At 27.5% G+C, this 21704-nt stretch overlaps 1 protein-coding gene across 2 annotated transcripts in view; it reads right to left on the reverse strand.

Annotated features, from left to right (window-relative positions):
• The window catches only part of LOC107449167 (Transmembrane O-mannosyltransferase targeting cadherins 2), a 339786-nt gene that overhangs the window by 161688 nt on the left and 156394 nt on the right, over nt 1-21704 (reverse strand). The gene's annotated exons all lie outside the window — the stretch shown is intronic.

Genomic DNA, 21704 nt, shown 5'->3' on the forward strand with positions numbered 1-21704 from the left:
TATATATATATATATAAAGTCCATTTAGGAGAAAAGTTTGTCACGGGCCTTTCACCTTCAAAATGGACTATTTGCAAAATATTTTATTTTAAAAACGAATCCTTCACAATATTTTTCATTTTAAAAAATCTCAAAATTCTTCCCTTGAAAAAGTTTGAATTATTTAAAAAAAGCTACAACCTTTTAAGACATGATTTTTTGTGTTTTATCACTAAAATAAAGGACTTATTTTTTATACTATCACAAAACAGGATCTTGACAAAAAGAGCTCGATTAAATATTTCAGAAAATTGCAAATGGAGTTTGTTAACTAATTCACGAAAATAGGGTCTTTCACTAGAAAACTGGATATTTCTACTACAGCATAAAAAAGGGTATCTCCAAATTGAGCAAACATGTGTCAAAATACCTCCGAAACAAATATAGTCGAAATTGAAAATCCCATGTATTTATTATTGAAAATAGTGGCAAGCTTAAAGTAGCATATAATCATTTTTGACAAAATGTATAGTCTCAAAAATATCACAGTACTCAGTTTGTATTAGCATTTAGTACTCAGTTTGAGTAATTAGCCATTTAAAAGAAAGTTGGCATTGTCTCACAGATGAGTATATGTTGTTTTGAGCACGTCACTGTACTCAATGAGTACAGTGAGGAAATTCAACTGATTCAGTGTTTTCAAATTCAACTATATTTGGTTCGGAGCTATTTTAATACATTTTTACTCAATTTTGAGAAACCCATTTTTTAACAATGAAGTTTTATTCATCACTAAAAATGCGGTCAATTTTCACTGATTCTCAAAATGAGTAGATTTCATAATGCATAACCACATTCCACATAACTATTTCATGAAAACTGGATTCCACATAACTATTTCATAAAAACTGGAGCTTTCACAAAAAGTTAGGATCGATCTCAAGGGATAGATTTGTATCAGTTGAACCATGACTGATAAAAAAAGAAGTAAAAACATCGAAAGGTTTTCCCTAGGTATGTGTTTTGCCAATACTTTATTCTCGCCATATTTTTCAAGTTCATATTTCTCTAACATAAGCGAACGTTTAAATCAGTTGGGATCAAACCAGCGACAAGTCGACAAAAATGCATCATAAAAATTGGAGTCATAGAGGGAAAAATCTGTCACGTAATAGATAAGACTGGGCAGGTTTAGTACCGGCTATTATCAGGTAAAAACTATGGTTTTCGGTATGTTATTAGTGCGAGATATCATCCAGTTTATATGACCTTTATTTTTTTCCCCTTTCATGATTTAGTTACTGACTCTAAGTGTTTCACTTGGGAAAATCAACATTTATCAAGATTATTTCAGTCATATTTCGCCTTACAAAAAAGCTCCGAATGCATAAAAATTTATCATAAGAGTAATTTTGGCCGACAGTATGGATGTTTTTTCATTAAAATTATGCTTTATCTTCTTTAGCAGATAATTAATATCATATTAAATCATTTCTTTTTCCAAGAAAGGAAGTGCGCAGTTTCTTCCAGCAGTTTTATAGCCTCTTTTTTAAAGCAAAAATTTCATATTTCTGTAATGCTTTATTATCTATATTCTTGTTAAACTTGAAATATTAGCAACTTTGCTTCAAATTTTATCAAAGTCATAAAATTAAAAAAGGAAATTACCTCTTAATTTATATATTGTTAGTAATTGACAAATATCATGCAATTTCATTACTTCCTTGCAGCATTTTAAAGAAGAAAAAAAACTTTTTTTTTTTCTTTAAATAGTATTTATTTATAAAAATAATGTGGATTACCGTATTTTTATAACTTTTTCTCAACATTTTACATTTCCTGAATATCTTTTTTAATAAAAATTTCATGGTTGTTCTTTATGAAGAAAAAAAAAATGTCGCAGAGATATTTTCTACGAAAATTACTTGCAGGGGTCAAAATGTATGAAAATCTAAATTGATAACAGGCGTGAGAAGAGAGGATTTCTTCCTTCTTTCGTTTCTTTTTTTCCTTCATTTGTTTTAAGATAAGTTTCTTTCATTATATATTGAACAAAATATGGGAAAAGAATATGCATTTTTAACTGACCAATTCGAAACATTTTGCATAAAATTCAAAATTAGTTAAGTGCTCAGATATACTTTTTAGATTTTACGACTATCAATGTTTAACTTCCAAACCTTGTAATTTTGAGCCACTCCATAAAAAAAGGGAAATCCTGGATCAATCCTTTGTTTAAACTAGTTTTCCTGAAGGACTTTTTGATATAACTAACCCGCACTTGTGATATATGGAAAGGTAAACCATGAAAACCTCTCATAGTTAGCTTGACGGCAAGGACATTTTAACCCATGAACCGTCTACCATTAAGTATTTCTTATTTCAGCACACTGGTCGGTTCGAGACGGAAGCAGATTTCGTATTGAGTAACCAACACTGGGATACGAACTTGGGTCACCTTATTCGGAGGCGAGTGCTCAATCCCCTGAGTATAATCCTCTATCCTTGACTCAAGTAATTTCGCCACGATTTCTCATTTGTCTTAGCACTTTTTTATACAATTTAAATCTGACACGAATTTTTGAAATCAACTAACATAACGTGACGCTCACTTATTTCAAAATTATGATTCTATTTACAGCCTTTGTTAATAATGAGCAGCACAATTTAATTGCACGTAACTGAACTAAACAAAAAGACATATCTACATTATATTAGCTTTAAAGAAAAAAATTAAAATATCAAATTGATAAAATTATAATATAAATTGTTTGGAAGAATATTAGTCTTTTTTTTTTTCGCCAGCCAATAAAGTTATTAATCAGATTAAAATCTCATTAACATTATTGGCTTTTAACTCATCGTTCTTATACATTATTTATTTAGTAAAACTTCATATTTTATTCATAACTAATGCATATGAATGAGTTAATGAGTGGAATAAATCAATGCATATTTTTCATAGCTAAAACTATAATAAATGTTAAATAAGTAAGCTGGACAATATTTAACAATATGATTTAACATTTTTATACACATTTACTAAAGATAATTTCTATTATTAAAATATGAATCAAAAGTAACAAAAGAATCATCTTGAGAGAATATAATATTAGCAATGAAAATGAAATACGGAATTTCCAAAATAATATAATACTTTCGATAGTCTATCAACGGAAAAGTCCTTTGCTATATTTGTTTTTTCAAATGTTCTTTAAACTTGATTTCTTAAAATAACAGGAAAAGCATTTGGAATAAAATCGACTCAAATTTGATCCAAAAATGTCATGGTTCGTAGTCATAATTTTGAAAATAAGGCAGATCGCAATGTTGAGAGTTCTAGAATAACTGTAACTGAAAAAAACTAGAAAAATTAAAAAAATGCAAATAAGTCTAAAAAATATACTCTATTAAGAACTTTTTTTTAAAAAGTAAACATCAAAATTTCGAGCCTGAATTGCTTAGCCTACACCAGATCAATAATAACCAGTATCTCAACATAAACAGTGTACTTGAAAAGCAGAAAAAAAAGGAGCTAAAATAAATTCTGAATGCTTGAGAACAAACCTCCGGGGTCTTAGCTTTTTTCGTTTTCTTTTAAGTTTTCACGCAACATCTCCTTTCGAAGAGTTATTAAGGGGGAAGGTGAAAAACCTTACTTAACCTCTAAACTCAATCGGAAAAAAAAAGGCACCCTCAAAAGATAGTAGAAAATTCTCGAAATGGGAATATTGTGTCATTGGTTATCTATGGTTTGGAATGCTTTTTAAGCATACAGGTGGTTAGGTTTTTCTGCTCTGTTATTCTATTAAATGGATTCGATTCCTAAATGGATCTCTCTGTTCCGAAGTTTTATCAGAAAGAGTGGTTTGTTTCTGGTCCTTTAATTTCCCTTATTTCGTCTGAATGAGTGGCACATTAAGAGACCGATAGGATGGATTGGTGGTCTCCAATTGGCGTGGTTTTTAGACGTCGATAACACGCTGTCACATCAACATAATCTTAAAAGGAACAAAATGATCATTTTATACTTTTAGATTTGACGATCGAAGACAGGAATGGGATATAATGAATGCAGTTTAGAAACAATTAGGAGTGTTTATCTTTGTTTCATCAAAAAGTGTTTCGTCCGTCATATAAATTTATGAAACAGGGAACGGGAATGTTAGGAATATTGTTGGATGGTTTTTAAAGGAAGTTGTGTGGTTTTTAGATGTCAATAATATCTTTGCAAAGAAACTTAAAATCAGCATTAATAAACTTAGAAGGCATCGCATTCGGGGTTACTTATGCTACCTTTCTGCTTAAAGATATCAAATAATTTAAAAGCCTCTACCTAATTGTTGCTAAAGACTAATCAATTGTTGTAAAACTTAAATCTACAGTTGCACTCTATGTTTACTAGCATGAAAGTATTCTAAAACACATGTGTTAAAGACAAAGAAAAAAGTTTCGGGGTTTTAGATACCCTAAATATGGGTTTGCCATTCCGTGGCGCAATCAATGGTTGATTACAAGCAAGGAATCAATTATTATTACCGAAAGCCTTTGTTCCTTTTTAGTTTTTATCAAGTATTTTTAAATCTACTTTTTAGAATCCAACTTTCATCTTCTCTATGTAACACAAATGCAGGTTAGTTACATCACAAAGACTACCACGAAGGCCAGTTTGTCCCAATGCTTAATCCAATAGTTCCCTTATCTTCTGAATTTGGTTCAAAATTACAAGTCTGCGGAGTTGAACATTGACAGTCGTAGTCTCAGAATTGGTTTGGCTGTTCAACGCCGGCTATGAAATTAAAATAAAAAATATATCCACTTCTGGATTAGAGCTTAACCATAATTTCACATATTGACAGCATTGAATAAGTCGAATTATAATATGGTTCAAAATTGCTCCATTTCCACCATAATATGGTTCTAAGTTAAACAATTTTATTGCACAACTTAAACTAGACTACACGATACTATGATTCAAAGTAAAATTTTCCAATTAACTTTGCTCCGTATCGCAGTTCAAAGTACGGGTATTTTAGATCAGCATTGAATATAATTTTCTGAAAGCCTTTAAGCAAAAAATTTATTTGATTGCAAAATTAAATTTTTTTTTACAAATCACTAATTAACAGTTAAAAAATTAAAAAAGGGAAAAAACAATTTAAAAATCTTTATTTCAATTAACACTCTATAAAGTAAGGAAAGAAAAGAAAAACGATGGCTATTAAAACATAAGATATGTCAAGTTAAGTGATAAAAGCAATAAAACAACATTTTTATATTTTTCATTGCTTCAACATTTCTAGCTCAAATAATGTCATTTTTCTCACTCATTCTCTTATTTCTCTAGTAATAAATAAATAAATCAGCTACGCAAATCACAGCCGAAGATTAATAAGCCGCAAGTGGCACATTTCTCATACTTAATCGCATTTGTAGAGGGGAAGTCAGCAGCTCTGATTGAAGAAAGGAAGGAAAGAAAAAGAAGAATAAGAAAGAAAAAAAAAAGGGAAGGGGGGTAAAAAAAAGCAACTGACAACAACCAAATCGTTTTGATGATGAACTGAGAAAAATCGGTGGTACAGAAAATATACAACCGCGTTTAATAATTCATCGATCGGGAAGGAACGTTTTAATAATTCATTGCCCCAATGTGAGTGTAGTATATCCGCGGGCGAGAACTGCTACTACCAAAATGAAACTGTTACGTGAAATATGATAACTGATCGGGAGGGTATGAAATGGAGCAGGGTAAAGAAAATTCAATAATTTCTCCCTCATTTCTTTTAGTTTTTTTTCATCAGATCCCTAAAATGATAATTCTCAGTTTTGTATTGCAAGATCGACTTTCTTACAAAAAGAATGATTTTACTTTCATTAAGTTATTGCATTGTTTATTTCTGTTAATAAAGAACTGACATAATTAATAAGTTTACTATATTAGGTGTTCCATTCAATAATTTCTCCTTTGTTTCTTTTATTTTTATCAAATCACTGAAAGCATAATTCTCAACTCAGTGTTGCAGGATAGACTTTCTCTCAAAAAGAATGATTTTGTTTACTTTAAATTATTGCTGTGTACATGCGTCTGTTTGTCTCTGTTAATAAAGAACTGACACAATTAATAATTTTACTATAACAAATGCTCCATTCAATAATTTCTCATATTCAATAACTTCTTTATTTTTTATGAAATCACTAAAATGATAATTCTCAAGTCTGTGTTGCATGATTGACTTACTCTCAAAAAGAATGATTTTGTTTTCTTTAAATTATTGCATTGTATATGCATCGGTTTGTTTCTGTTTAGAATAAAACTGATGTATTTAATAGTTTTGCTATATTTGATGTTCCATCTGAGGTATTTAATGGTAAGAAACGAAGTAGAGAAAGAAAATTCCCAAATTTCAAAACGCTAAAATGATAGCATAGAGTTTGGACTTTCTTTAAAAATGAATAATTATTTATATAAACTTTCTTTTAAAATGAATAATTATTTATATGAACTTTCTTTCAAAAAGCATAGAGTTGAGACTTTCTTTTAAAATGAATAATTATTTATATGAACTTTCTTTTAAAATGAATAACTATTTTTTAAAAAAATGTTGCATTGATTATATGCATCTGTATAAACAGAGGAAAAAAATTCCGATAAAAATACCGTACTGTATATAAATGACATTAGTAGCGGAGAAAACCATAATTCTGGCAAATAAAATCAAAATATACTGTATCCATTTTTCTTCTCATATGGTGACGTTTCACCGGAAATTCTGGTTTTCAAAACTATAGTTCTTATTATCACGCATTTAGAAAAGTTAAAATTTTGAAAAATAAATTTAACGGAATGAATGGTTTTATGCCATTTTCTAAGGTACCATGATAAAATTACCAAATTTTACCGCAATTACCAAATTTTATCACTTATTTCAAAATCATATTTTATTGGTAATTGTGCCAAAATCATTACCGAAGCGCTTCGATAAAAATTACCGAGCTTCTTGGTGTTCTCATAGTGTCAAAAATCACGGTAGTTTTTGTACCATATTTTTTTTCGGTGTACTCTTGTTCGTAAAAGTCATATAAAGTAATGTATTTTAGCACAATAGACGTTCTCTGAAGTTTCATAATTTTGATCTGAACTCACAGCACAAAATAAGTTTAATAAAATTTGAGGTAGAGTTTTGTAAAGTAAATAAAATCAAGAGCAAAATTGCAGAGATAAAAAGCTAAAATGTTGTTATGGTTAAGTAAGATTACCGGGCAAAAAATTAGGCACCCCTAAAAAAATTGTGAAAAGCTTCATTTTATCGAGATGGGTCAGTGATGTTTTAGAGTGTTTTTATCATTACTGATTGGGTCAGCTCACGGAGGTGACCACTAATATAAACCAGCATGTTTTTAACATTCCGGTTGATTACGCGTTGCCTTTTAGTCAGCATCATCCAAATGACTATTTTTCAAGACAGCAACACTAATCTGCTGAAAGAACATTTATGATTATTTTCATGAAAACTTTCACACTATATTACATAGAAATTGAGTCATTGCAACTCTTCCTCTTCATGTAATGCAAATGCGAATTAGTTCCATCAAAATGTCCTTCGCGAAGACTAGTTTGTCCCAATGCTTGATCCAGGAGTTCTCTTGTCTTTTGGGGTGGGTCCGAAATTATAAACCTATGGAGTTGAACATCGATAATCAGATTTCAGAACTCAGAATTGGGTCTGCTGTTTAACAGTAGTTATAAAATAAAATTATGCCTAACCATGTGATTTAAATCATCAGATTTAATTGGATAATGAAGCAAAATCACGCTTGTGTGTCGAACCTGATTGAATTGACAAAGGCCACGATTTACCTATGATGACGTTACTTGCAGGTATTCAATTTACCCCGAAATTCAGTTGATTTGATCCTCATTAAAAATTTCGGACATGTTTGATTAGGGGGCAAAGTGATGAAATCAGCATCTTTGCAATTTGGTGAATTCTCGCTTCAGCGAAAAGCTAAAACTCGATGCGAAACTGCTGTAAAACCTTATGAAATCATTTCCTAGCTAAGTCCAGGCGATTATTAAGTCCAGAGGCCGAGTTACTCAGTTGATATTAAATTAAGCGTTTCCCGAACAGTTTTAAGAGTTACTGGAAAGAACTCAGATACTTTTATGAGTGAATATATAATTCATTCCTGAATTAGCCTGATTTATTTCAGGCCGTAAAAAATGAGAGCAGATAATATATTCCTAAATAAATTCCAGCTGGTCAGTAAATATTTGTACAGTAATTACCATAAAAGTACATGGGTCAATTGATTAAACTGAATAGTATACTATTGGTAAATGAACAGTATATTGAATAACATACTATTGATAGAACTAAATACTACACTATTGTGTGAAAAATAGTTTACTAAATAATATACTATTGGTAGAACTATTTGTAGATGAATGATACTACAGGATTTTTTTTCAATGATCCTGGTGCACTGCAAAACTATGGCCAGATACTAGATCTAAGTCAGTCTAGATCTATGGCCAGAACTATGACTAAGATCTAGATTTTTCAATTAACTTATGGCAAACTTACAATTCGAAACATTTATGACAAATCTTATGGAGAAAATATCGTTAATGAAAATACCATAAAATGATGATTCGGAAAGCTTCCTGCAAAATATATATTCTAGAAAGAAAAAAAAAGAAGCACGTGATTATCGAGGAACATTAGTTTGTGACGATGCTTTACTAATTATTATGGCTGGGTTCTCGTATCGCTGGATAGCTTACGTCTTTATTTTGAATAAGAGAAGAAGCATTAAGCAGTATTATTTTTTCACCTGACCAGTCACCATCGAATTAGCATTTGTTTTCTTGCCGGGATTGATTTCTGTCTGGGAAACGGTTCAACAAGCAGAAAAAGATTTCTTCGCATCCCAGCTACTCGACTATTTTTGATTCGGAATCATTCCCACGCAAAAAAATTATCAAGAAGTGCACAGATCAGTTACAGCTATAAAAAAAAAAGGTGACGATCCTTCGCCGGACGCAATTTTCCAATCTAGTGGCTTTTAACGACTCGCTTTCCAGTGTAAAATTTTTTTAAATAAAATAAAAAACTCCATTCGGAATTTTTATTATAGTTAAGGCAACAAATTTTACAATAAATAAAAGCTTGCATTATAATTGCGGCCTATTGTAGCCAAAACAAGAGAGCTAGTCGTCAAAGGCAGGTGAATTCTAAATTCATGTACCGTGCATTTCCTTTGAACACATCCTAATATTTGTGATACTAATTTTAAAAAGACGACCTACTTGTGATACTAATTTAAAAGAAGTGGCGAAACTAGTAAGCTTTAAATTTACATGAATAAATTATAACTTCGATTGATTTCAGAATAATTTATATTAAAGGGGGAAAAAAGAAAGAAAATAATGCAATATTTCACTAATATGCATCAAAAAAATTTTTTTTTAAGTTAAACAAATTAATCCATTCAATGATATGTTACTATTGCAGGGAACGTTTAAAAATTGAAATAAAAAATAATGACCTGAGAATTTGCAATTGATTAATGAGACTATGTAAATTATAAAACAATGCATATTAAAATGTTAAAAATTATAAAAACTTGGTTTAGTTCTCAATCTTCACAAGTTACTGAAATTTAATTACGTTTATTATATAAATGTATGATACTTATGTAAGCAATCTGCGTTTTAATAGTACAGTTTACAAAATGTTAACATTCTTATTAAGTTTTATGAAATTTTGTGACGCTTATTACGTAAATGTATAATTAAGTAAACATAACTTAATCTGTCCTGAATAAATAACAGTTAAGATAATAAAATTAAAATGCTGTTAGCCTGATTCATATTATTAATGTCTTTTCCAAATTCTAATGTCCGCTATTTTCCTTAAACTATTACCTTACTTTACTTCAAGAAAAATACATTAGACCCCAGTTTAAAATAATCACTTGAAAGAATTTTTTTTTTAAATCGATATAACTATTTCTAAACAGCGAGTAAAGATATATATTTTAAAATACACGTATGCGGCTGTAATTTACGTTGAGTTATTGAAAAATAAAATAAAAAGTGCTGAATCATTAAATAAGAAAATAAAGGTTTATTTTTGATAGGTATTTTAAAGAAATTTTTTTTTATGCTTTTAAAGTTTCAATCAAAAGGCTCATTTATTCTCCTTCTGGCTTGTAAATTGCGAAACTATTTTTCTTAAAAGGATAAAAACAAACAAAATAATAAACTTCATCAGTAAAATTTTTTATTTCTTTGCCTGAAATATTTGTTTGCATTTTAATGACATTTTATACTCTAGAATCAAGGATTATTCCGAGAAACTTCATTAATAAAATTCTACTTCCCTTTTTGTTTACATTTTTCATATTTGATTTCCTAGTGTCAGAAGCTTAATTTATGTTAGAAATTTCATTATTAAATTTCTATTTTTTACCTATCAATTTTGTTTACATTTCTCATGATTTTGATTCCGTAGAATCAGAAACTAAATTAGCCCTAAGAATTACATTGATATAAATTTTTACCAATAATTTTTTTACATGGTGAAAAAAATTCTGCTAAAGTCACCGTTCTAAACGGTAATAACAATTCTGGTAAAAAAAATTATAATTGTGGTAATAAAAACCAAAATATACAGTATTTCAACCCCTCAGCTGGTAATGAAAACTGTTTACTGGAAATTCTGATTTTTAAAGTTATAGTTCCTATTTATATCCTATCCACATATTTAAAAAAAACTAGAAAACTGAAAAGTAAATTTAACCGAATAAATAGTTTTTATAATAGTTTGCTCTAAGGTATCATGATATGTTTACCAAATTTTATCACGTATTATAAAGCCACATTTTATCATTAATTTAACCAAAATCATTAGTTTACCATTAATTTAACCAAAGCTCTTCGGTGAAAATAGCGATATTTTTGATGTTCCCATAGAGCCAGAAACAAGGTAAATCTTACCATATTCTGCTACTTTTGACTTGATCATACTTTTTTTTCGTCAGTGAACATTTCTTATAGCACTTGTTTTCTCTAGTATCAGAAACTAAATTAATCCTAAAAACTCCATCAATGAAATTCTCCTTTTTACTTATCATTTTTGTTTGATTAATTTGTGATATTTTATATTCAAGAATATTAATTATAAAGTTACTCCTATAACTATTTCAATTTATATGCTACATAATAAATATGCTTTTATATAATAAACTAAATGTATCAATATATTAATTCTTATTTTTTTCGGTAACTTGCTTTTTAATTTAATATCTAATCATGTCATTTATTTTATTCATTTTTTAACTTAACGTGAAAGTAATAATTTCAATAGCATTAATTTTTACTTAAAAGTGAAGTTTTAAATAAGACAATTAGTGAATTTTATGATCCTTTTACATGAATTTCTATTTTTATACTACATTGTTATTAGTCTATTATTTAAATATCTAACACATTAAACATTTTGCGCAATCGAAATCAATATTTTTAATAATACGTTAAATTTTAATTAATAATTTAGTAGGAATATTTAGTAAATACTACATAATAAATATGCTTAAAACAAAGTGTATCAATGTATCAACTCTTTTTCGTTTAGTTGTTTTTTGATAGTTGTTTTTTAATTTAATATCTAATCATGTCGTTTATTTTATTCATTTGTTTAATTTAACGTGAGTGTAATAATTTCATTTGAATTAATTTTTACTTAAAACTGTAGTTTTAAATAAGACAATAAGGGAATTTTATGATCTTTTTCTATGAATTTTTATTTGTATAATGCATTGTTATTATTTCATTGTTTAAATAATAAAATTATTTAATTAAAAAATATCTAACTGATTAATAAACATTTTGTGCAATCGAAATCAATATTTTTAATAATATGTTAAATTTCAACTAATAATCTAGTAGGAATATCAAAATTGTTTTGTATTTGTAGCCTAATCTAAATTTAAAGTATTCTGATATAAACCTTTTGCTTTTAAAGGTATACATATATCAAACAATAAAATTTACGCATGTATACAGATTTTGTTTTTTACTCAAGGTAGCAGTAATTTTTGATGTGAATAGACACGTTTGAATTTTTTAGCACCGAATTCATTGATATAATTAATATTAATTAACGCAAAGCGTAGTTGGTATTTTACAAACGTTTAAAAAAACCTAAAAAATAATATTATTTTTCATTAATTGATAGAGTAAACCATTTTTTTTTTCATTTTAAATTAAAACGGTTAAAAGTGGTTTTAAAATGTTATTGTCAACAACAAACATTTTGTTAAAGAAGCTTTTTATTTTATGATGAATAAAGCAATTTGTTGAAATTAAAAAATTATTAAAAAAAACGTATTAAACATCATTTTAATTTTGTTTGTTTATTAACTACAAAATTATTCACGCTAAATTACAATGTTTTTATTCTTCTTAACTTCAAATGTTCTTCAATTACTATTTTTATTTTAAAAAATTTTAAAAAAATATTTGATATTTGATAAATATCTTTTTTTTAAGAAATGAACGATAAAAGTTCTATTATTTTCATTATTGATAGAGTAAATTATTAAACCATTTTTTTCATATCAGAGTGAAATGTTTATGCATGGTTTAAAAAGATTATTGACATCAAGAAACATTTTATTAGTTAAATAAGTTTTTTAATTTATAATGAAAAAGCAATAATTTTTTTTATTAATGTTGGAATAAAAAAAATTATTAAAAAACATTCAAATATTTTTTTTAAACTACAAAATTGCTTATTCCAAATAAAACGTTTTTATTTTTAAACTTTAAATATGCTTCACACATCACTGCTAAATTATAATTTTTATATAAAAATTAAATTTTATAATAACATTTAAAATAAAAGCCAATTCGCAAAGAAAGAAAAGAAAAAAATTAATATCAATTGCACTTCTCAGAGGACGGAAATCTCTTAAATTGAGCTAAGCCTACTTTGAGTTGTGGGGACGAGAGCATAAAAAATCGATACGGTCACTCAGTCGACAATCGGCCGGTCCTCTCCCTTATCGCTGTCGTTGGATCAATAAGCGGACAGCTCCGGTAAATGCACTTATTTAATCGTTATGTAGGCGAGCTGGCTGCTGGTAGTTATTATCGGAAATAATATCCTGGAACTGATTTTCTGGCACAATCCCGACAAGAGGTCTTGTCTCACTTAATACCAATTGAGCCCAGTCAACTGAAATAAGCTTCGTGTTTCCCCCCCGATCATTACGGGTGTTTGATTGGAGTAGGGGTGCACTGTAAACAAGGTCATTTTATAACTTTTGTTTTAAATATTTGATTCAGTGTTTCTTTTTATTTGATGTACATGGTGTTATTAAAAATGCTAATGCTTTTTTTTTATTTATCATTCAAGCGGGAATAACTTCAAATTTATTTAATGTAGTTCATATTCATCTGTATCATCTTTTAAGCAATTTTAAAAACTAATTATAAAGCAAGTATTAAGATAAATTTATCTTTGAAGACTAGTTGGTAACAATATTTGACGTTTGAAAAGTCAAACAGCATCTCTCCGTTACAAGGAGTGGAAAAACATGAAAATTTTGCATCCTTTTTCAATGGTATAAGGACAATCAAGAACACTTCTTCTGATGGTCCTGTTATTGCGTCTTCCTTCAAATTAACTATCGTTGAAGATGGTTTTTATTTGAAGTTTAGTATTATGTAAACTGTTTTTTTGTTTGTTTGTTTCGTTTTTTAAATTTATGGTAGCACAATTTTTGTTGAAATTTTTTTTTTCAGAAACTCACTTGAATGCTACTTTCGCAAATAGAGAATTTAATCCTAGTATTTCATTTGCTTTTTGTATTTATCCCTTTTCTTTTCCTTTCAACAAAGAAAAAAGAGCTTATATAAAAAAATATAAAATAAAATAAATATAAAATATATTAATATAAAATAAATATCTCAAGAGGTAAATAAATTTAACTATTACTCATTGCAACAATAGAGTTATGGCCGTTGTAGAAAATGAGAAAAAATTCTCCAAAAAAAAATGCATAAAATTGCAATAACTTTCAAACAAATTAGAATTTTGAAGGAAAAAAAAAAAGTTTAGTTCACAAATAAAAATAGCTCTTTCAACACATCAAATTTTAACTTTATAGTAGTAATTTTGCGGCCGCAAAGCAGTCCGAGTGGTATTTTTTACGAACGTTAAACAATTTATAGTTCTCTTAACAATTGCTAAATTTTTCATTCCATTGTATTCAATGCGCATTTTCCTATATATATATATTTTATTTTCTACTTTTTAAATCGTACAAGTTGCGCGCAGGAAAGTAAAATGTGTTGGAAAAATGGAATACAAACACAGTGACGGAATCTTGCGGTTTTTTAATAGAGAGAGAAAAATGCTTATTGGTTAGACCGTAGCAGACAGCGCAGGTAGAAAAGATTCAATTTCAAGTCAACTTTAATTCTCTTTCAATTGCAGTCCCTTAAAATCTCACTTTGTAAAATAATCTTGCTTCGTTTTTATTTATTTATTTATTTATTTTACAAATAAAAAATATTTTTGTGTAAATAAAACAAAATAAAAATAAAAACAAAGTTACTTTCATATTTTTTCGCTCTAAAATATAGTTGAGAATAAATTAACACAGACTAATATCGATCTGGGGAAAGAAAGAAAAAAAAACTCGTTTATTTAAAGAGAAGTTTTACAACATTAGCGAAAAGTTCGTTTAAGAAGAAAATGCGAAAAACCAGCAAATACAAGAAAACACTTATTTTTTTAGTCAAAACAAAGCGAAATTTTATTGTTAACATTCCGTCACACTAGATGGATTTCAATTTTCTTTTCTGAGAAAAACCAAAAAAGAGTAAAATAAAATTGCCAGAACTTTCAACATCATTTAGAAGAGAGTCTGCGGAAGAAATTATAAATCATTTTCGAACTATTTTTGTTTCGGATTGAGGAAAAAATAAATAAATATCAAAAAGTGATCCAACGGCTTATTAACTATAATAAGTACCAATAAAAAATTTAAGTAAAAATGGTAATAATAATAAGAAAAAAATAAAACAAAACATTGCACGTATAAATAAAGAGTAAAGAGAAGAATATTTTATAACGCATCATCTTTTTTTATTTTTTCCAATTGATTCTTTCTCACAACTTCACAACAGTATCTGTATATATACAACACATCCGATTTTTTTTTTTTTTTTAAAACGAGAAGAAACTTAGCGTGATTTTGTTTCTTGATCAAAAAGTTCTGAAAAGATTTCCCTGAGAAATTCTCAAAGAAAATAAAGGCATCTGTTGTAAGAGTTCTCTACAAAAACTCTGTAGTAGCTGAAAAGCTGAAGCAATGTTTTATAGCGAATAATATGCCATTTTCAAAAACTTTTGAAGCTTTATAAGAGTTATTGATGGCAGTTCGGTTAAATTTTGTCCATCATTATTCAGCGCCCTCTACTCTTACTAATAATGAAAATGTCGCAAAATGAAGAAATAACGTTGATTTGTAGAAACGAAAAGCGATTTTAATCTCATATTTTAAAAGTTATTCCAGTGCCCGCATTGTATTTTTAAAGGCTCATAAAATGTGCAAAAATCAAGAATCATTCATTGATTTTAAGAATTTTATTTTGGGTGTAAAAATCTAGTAAAATTGGTGATTTTTTAGAACTTTTCGAATATTCTATCTAGCTATTTGCCCATTTAAAATCCAAATAATTCTCTACCGTATACGTTAGCATATATAGTTTAAATTACATACTCTAGCCTAAATTATATACTAGTTTAAAAAACTCATAACTGTGGCTCTTTTATTTTGCGTGGTGAAAGAGCTTGGTTTGGCTTGGTTCGGTTGTTAACGTCTCATTAGAGCTACAGCAATGAGCTATTGTCGATGGTAAGGGATTCATCATCCATGATGACCGGTACACTGTGAAAAATTACGAATTAAATTACAGTAAAAAGTATCGGCACTCAGGGTGCCGGTACTTTCTACCGTGAAATCCATTTTTATTGGAACATGCTACGGAACAAAATATGACGTAACGTAATTTTTACAGTAATAATTGCCGTAAAATCACTGAATCACTCTTTTTCAATAAATATTGCAGCAAAAATTACGGAATAGTATTTTACGGTAAAAATAGATTTTACGGATGATTCACCCAAAGTACATATGCTTAATACAGTAATTTGATCCGGAATTTTTTACAGTGAAATAGTACTGGCACACGTCCACACTACACTGCCACAATTCAGATCTGAGAACATAGATTAGTTGCAATGACTCGGCTTCCGCATCTACACTCTCCAATCGCCCGACCGTTCGAAGATCCGAACTCAATAGAGCTTCTAAGAACACCGTTATGAATTATGAAAATAAGAGGATAAAAATTATTTTAACTTGTAATAATGCTGCGATTAGATTTAGCTTTCTTTTTAAAAACAAGTAAAATATATTTTTCTCTTAAGCTGGGCTTTAAAAAAAGAAAATTACTTAAATTAGAACCTGCAAAAAGAACAAAAATAAAGAATAAAATACAAAAGCACTCTGTTTTGTTTAGTCAAAATTAGAGGAAGCATTTCAAAAACGAAGCGTAAATTAAATTCAATCGCATCCTTTTGAAGTTTATGAAAAGAAGGAAAGAAAAAAAAACGAATAAACAAAGCAATTTTTGGAGAAGAATCTTATCGAATATCATACCTCGTTCGTATATCAATTTAGAGCTCCATTTACTCATATGAAGTTAATTCTGACGGCGCTAAAATAAAAATATCCTTCACTTCTAGTTTCTCATAATGCATATTTAAATAAAAAATTCTTTTAATACATCTAAATATAAGAAAAGAGGGAAAAACTTTTTAATGCGAATTCGCCTAAATTTTTATAAAAGAGAAAATACCATAAATAATTACTATATTTTTGTGCTTATAGTAGCTACTAAATTATTATTAAAAGAATTTTTTTTCCGCATTAATAAGACCTGAGTTCTTTAATTTCTCTCAAGATATAAAATGCATATTGTTTGAAGGTTGCGGATGTGTTTACATGAAAATAGGCAAAGAGCTTTCCACAATCCATCAGCAGTTTGAATTCAAAATTCAAAGTCGATTCACGCCTTAATAATTAGTTAACAGTTTATCTTACGAATGTCAGATACGATTTAAAGAGCTAATAAACTTTGTGTTTTAGTTTATAAGTTTTAAGATTTACAGTAATTTAAGTCCGTAAAAGTTCGCAGTATGCAAAGTATATTGTACTTTATATATATTAAAGTTAAAGTATACTATAAATGTATATTTTACTTTTCGTAGTATTAACTAAAAAGTAGAAAATAGTGAGACCAAAGAATTTAGTAAATATGTAAATTAAAGAATTTTGTTTAACATTTATTCTAATTATTATAGTTAAAGAAGTTATAATTATATAAGTTATAGTATTGATTTCTCCAATTAAGTCATTCGGAAACATAAAAGTATAAAATAAAAGAAGAAATTGTAGAACGCTTAACTGTCCACATTAAAAATCGATATTTTTTATATTTAATAAAAAAGAGGAAGAAGAAACTATTCAGAAACAAAATCTCGTTTTTATTTAATTTAAAAGAATTTTTATGAGAAACTATTTTAAATATTACCTTTTAATCATATCAGTTATATTGTAACGAATCTTAAAAACTCAGGAATTAAATTAAACAAACAAAATAAAGTTTAATGACAAATTATACTAAACCTATATAATGTATAAGATAGTACTTAAATCTTAATCTAAAACTTTCTCACAAAATTTAATGGAATAGTTATGAACAGGAGGATAAATAACTTTCAAACTTTACAATTGCAATGTTGGACGAAAAAATGAAAATCATCGTAGTATTATGTTATTATGTAACTGTAATTATTTGATATAATGAATGTCTTTTTTTTTTTTAGAGAATTTTAAATTTTGACTTCACATTCTGTTTACAACTAAATGCTAGGACCACACAGTAAGAAAATAACGGACAAAATTCAAACATTAACTGCATAATTTATGTTACAACTACTCATCCAAATTATTTTTTGTTAGTAATGGCATAATTGCTTCATAAAAAAGGACGTACTACAATAGGTATTTAATAATTATTTTGCTGTAAGAAAAGCCTAAAGTTATTGCATTACTTTTCTACTGGTTATAGGTATGAATTACCTCATTTTTTTTCTCCGTATTTGTCTAATCTCCCCTGTTCAACTACTAATTAAAAACAGATCCAATACGATTGCAGGAATTTTTATTTATTAAAGTTTCTTTCGCTGCATAGCGAAGGATGAGTCATTAAAAACACATTAGGTTCTCATTTTCCCAAAAGAGTCAGCTTTTTAAGTTTTTTAAGGGACCAAAAAAACAAATGTAAAGACGCATATTATAAGAAAAACAAAAGTGAGAAAGAAACGAGGAATAAAAAAATAAATGAAAGTTTTGAATATGAAACTAATGTGACTCTTTATTTTATTAGTGGATTGGCTACTTAGAATCAGGAGGAACACTCACAATTTTTAAAACTTCTTTGTAGCAAAGCCGTACAATAAAAAGTATACATGAAGAGCTTGATATCCGAATAATAAATCACATTTTGAAAATGTTCAGAAAAGCTTTTTCAAAAAGAGTTTTTGTTGAATTAAAATCGCATTTGGTGCACGGAGAAAAAAATTCTGATAAAAGTACTAAACTTAAGGACAGTGACACTACAAATTACAAAGAAAAAAAAATCTGGTTTTAAAACACGAAATATACGGTATTTGAACCATTCATTTGGTAATTTTTTCGTTTATTTTTTCGGTCTACCAGATATCCTTGTTTTCAAAATTATAGCTTTTATTACCAAGCATTTAGTAATTTAACCGGTAATTGCAAATATAACCGAATAAATGGTTCTTATGCCATATCGAGATAGATTTTCACCACATCTCACCATATTTTCAAAACTGTATCACACATTATTAAACCATATTTCGTATTATATTTATTTATTACGTATATTATATTTATATATTTATTATTCATTACTAAAGCGCTTCGGTCAAAAGTACCGAGCTTTTTGGTGTTCCCACAGATCCAAAAACACGGTAAATATTACCATATTCTGGTAGCTTTTACCACACATTTTTTCTTTAATGTAAAGCTGTGTACTATCCTTCTCAGACTCGATATTTAAACAATGGCAGAAAAAGAGATATTTACTTGAAAATGCGTATCTTAAAAAGTAGACTAATAAATTAAAAAAATATTTCTTCTTTTTTTAAAAAAAAAGAAAAAAGAAAGAAAACTTAATAAATTTAAATAGGTGTCAATTAACATTTAAGATAATTTTAATAATTACACAAAACTGATAAAATGTAAGTTTAGCATTTTGTTTTACACATTTAGCAATAAGATAATTCTATACACAGAAAAACCAGAATATGGTAAAGTGAACCATATGGAAATATCAAACAGAAGCGCTTTCTTACCGAAGTGTTTTGGATTTTGGAAAAATTTGCCATAAAATACGGCTTTATAATATGTGATACCTTAGCATGATACAAAAAACACTTATTCGGTACAAATTACTTTTTAATTTTGTATATTTTACTAAATGTGTGGTAATAAGAATTAAAATTTTGAATACAAGAATTTGCGGTAAACCGTTACCATATGAATAGAAAAGTTAGCAAATGAATGGTTTAAATACGGCATATTTTGGTTTTATTAACCAAAATTATTATTATTAATATTATTATTATTTTATTATAGTCATTTTATGTCAAAAATGCCATTACTATACAGTACGTAAATTTTATCAGAATTTTTTTCTCCGTCTAGTGCATCTCTTCATATTCTGGCCATAAAAAAGCCCCTAGACTAAAACAGTAAGATATTTATTTATCTTGAAACTGTCCAAGCGATTACTCGAATTGAATTTGTAATCATTGCAATTAAAAATAATCATTGCAATTAAAAACTCAAACGGAGATAAATTTTATTGTATTCTTACATATGCAATCACCTTATAAAGGCATGCAAAATGAAAGAAAAAGAAAATCAAAACTGTACTATAAAAGTGAAGTAAATGTTGTTCAATATTTTAAACCTTATTTGATTCTCCGCCTACATTGCAAGAAAAAATATTTTTAACGCCCCTTTAAAAAATTTCGTAACAAACATTATTAAACAATTTAAAAAACACTTTTTTTAGATTCGTTATTTGTGACATGGAACACTTTTAATCATACTTTTAATTTATTGAAAATCCTACTGGATAATAATTTTACATTTGAGCATTTTTTAGCGATTTTTTTTTTAAAATAAAATTTGCCTTTTCAAAAAATCAAAATATTTGCAGCCAACATTTTAATACTAAAAACATAGAGCGTAAAATAACTTTCAAAAAAATAATTTTAAAACCTCCAAATTATTATGATCAATAAAAAAACATTACAATAATTTTTATCAAAAACATAAATTACGTTTCACATTGCAAATATTTTGTAAATATGTTTATGGTGTATACAATTATTAAAAAGGGAATAGAATTTCAATTTTTTACAAACTTATGTCGCTTAAATTATTTTTATAAAATTTAATACCTTCAACTCTGATCACGATGACAAATTAGATCTTTTTTCAACATATTAGTCATTATTTATGAATCCAAATTTAGAATATTAATTATTTGTTTACAGATTTTTATCAAAGAATATTAAACTGTTTATGAGTATTAATTGTGGTGCAGATTAAAATTATTGTAAAAATAAGAAAATGGATTGCACATAAAAATTCTTATAAAACCTGCCATAATTTTTTTTATAAACATCGGAAATATTGCCTATAATCCTCTTAGCAGTGATAAATCAGACCTCATAAATCATATTGTTTCAGCAATGGTGTAACTGTTTCTAATATTTACACTAAGCTTTACATATTTTATCAATAACATTAATTTTTATAAATACTACAGGTATATAAATATTTATTGTTGACGAAAATTAATTGCTTACAATAATTGTAGGAAAAAATACACTGTGTGTTTACTTTTGGAATTTTTTTCCTTCTTATAATCATTAGTTAATGTCTCACTTTGCAACGATTAATCAACACAACCATAAATCATATTGTTTCTATTTCAAAGTTATCATTAATCTCAGTTTAGGCATCAATATTATCATTAAACCTAACGTATTGTTTATATGGCATTATTACAAATTTATAAATTCAAGTTTTACATATTTTTAGATAAATTTAACTTCTATAAAAACTTTGATAAATAGATCGATTAAAGTTAATAAATAATAATGCTAATGAATAGATCTATTAAAGTGTTGGTACATTAGGATTGCTTGCAATGATTATAGAAAAAAATACAGGTTGAGTATTAATTTTTGTATGAGAATTTGTAGCTCATATTTCTATAATCACTAGGAGTTCTCCGTCACTCACTTTTCAAAAATAAATCTATTTAATCATAAAACATATGTCACTCAGTGTATAGAATAGTTTATATCCCAGTTTATGGAATTTATGTCCAAATAATATCTCAATGAATTAACGTGCTTAAAAATATTAATTATTGCATACAAAAGGATTGCTTGCATTAAATTAAAAAAAAAGTTTTTTATTTTTATTTTAACTTGTCATGAAAATCTTTTAATAAAATTTTTGTAAACATTAGA

Source organism: Parasteatoda tepidariorum, chromosome 1 (assembly GCF_043381705.1).
Source record: "Parasteatoda tepidariorum isolate YZ-2023 chromosome 1, CAS_Ptep_4.0, whole genome shotgun sequence".
NCBI classification, from domain to species: Eukaryota; Metazoa; Arthropoda; class Arachnida; order Araneae; family Theridiidae; genus Parasteatoda; species Parasteatoda tepidariorum.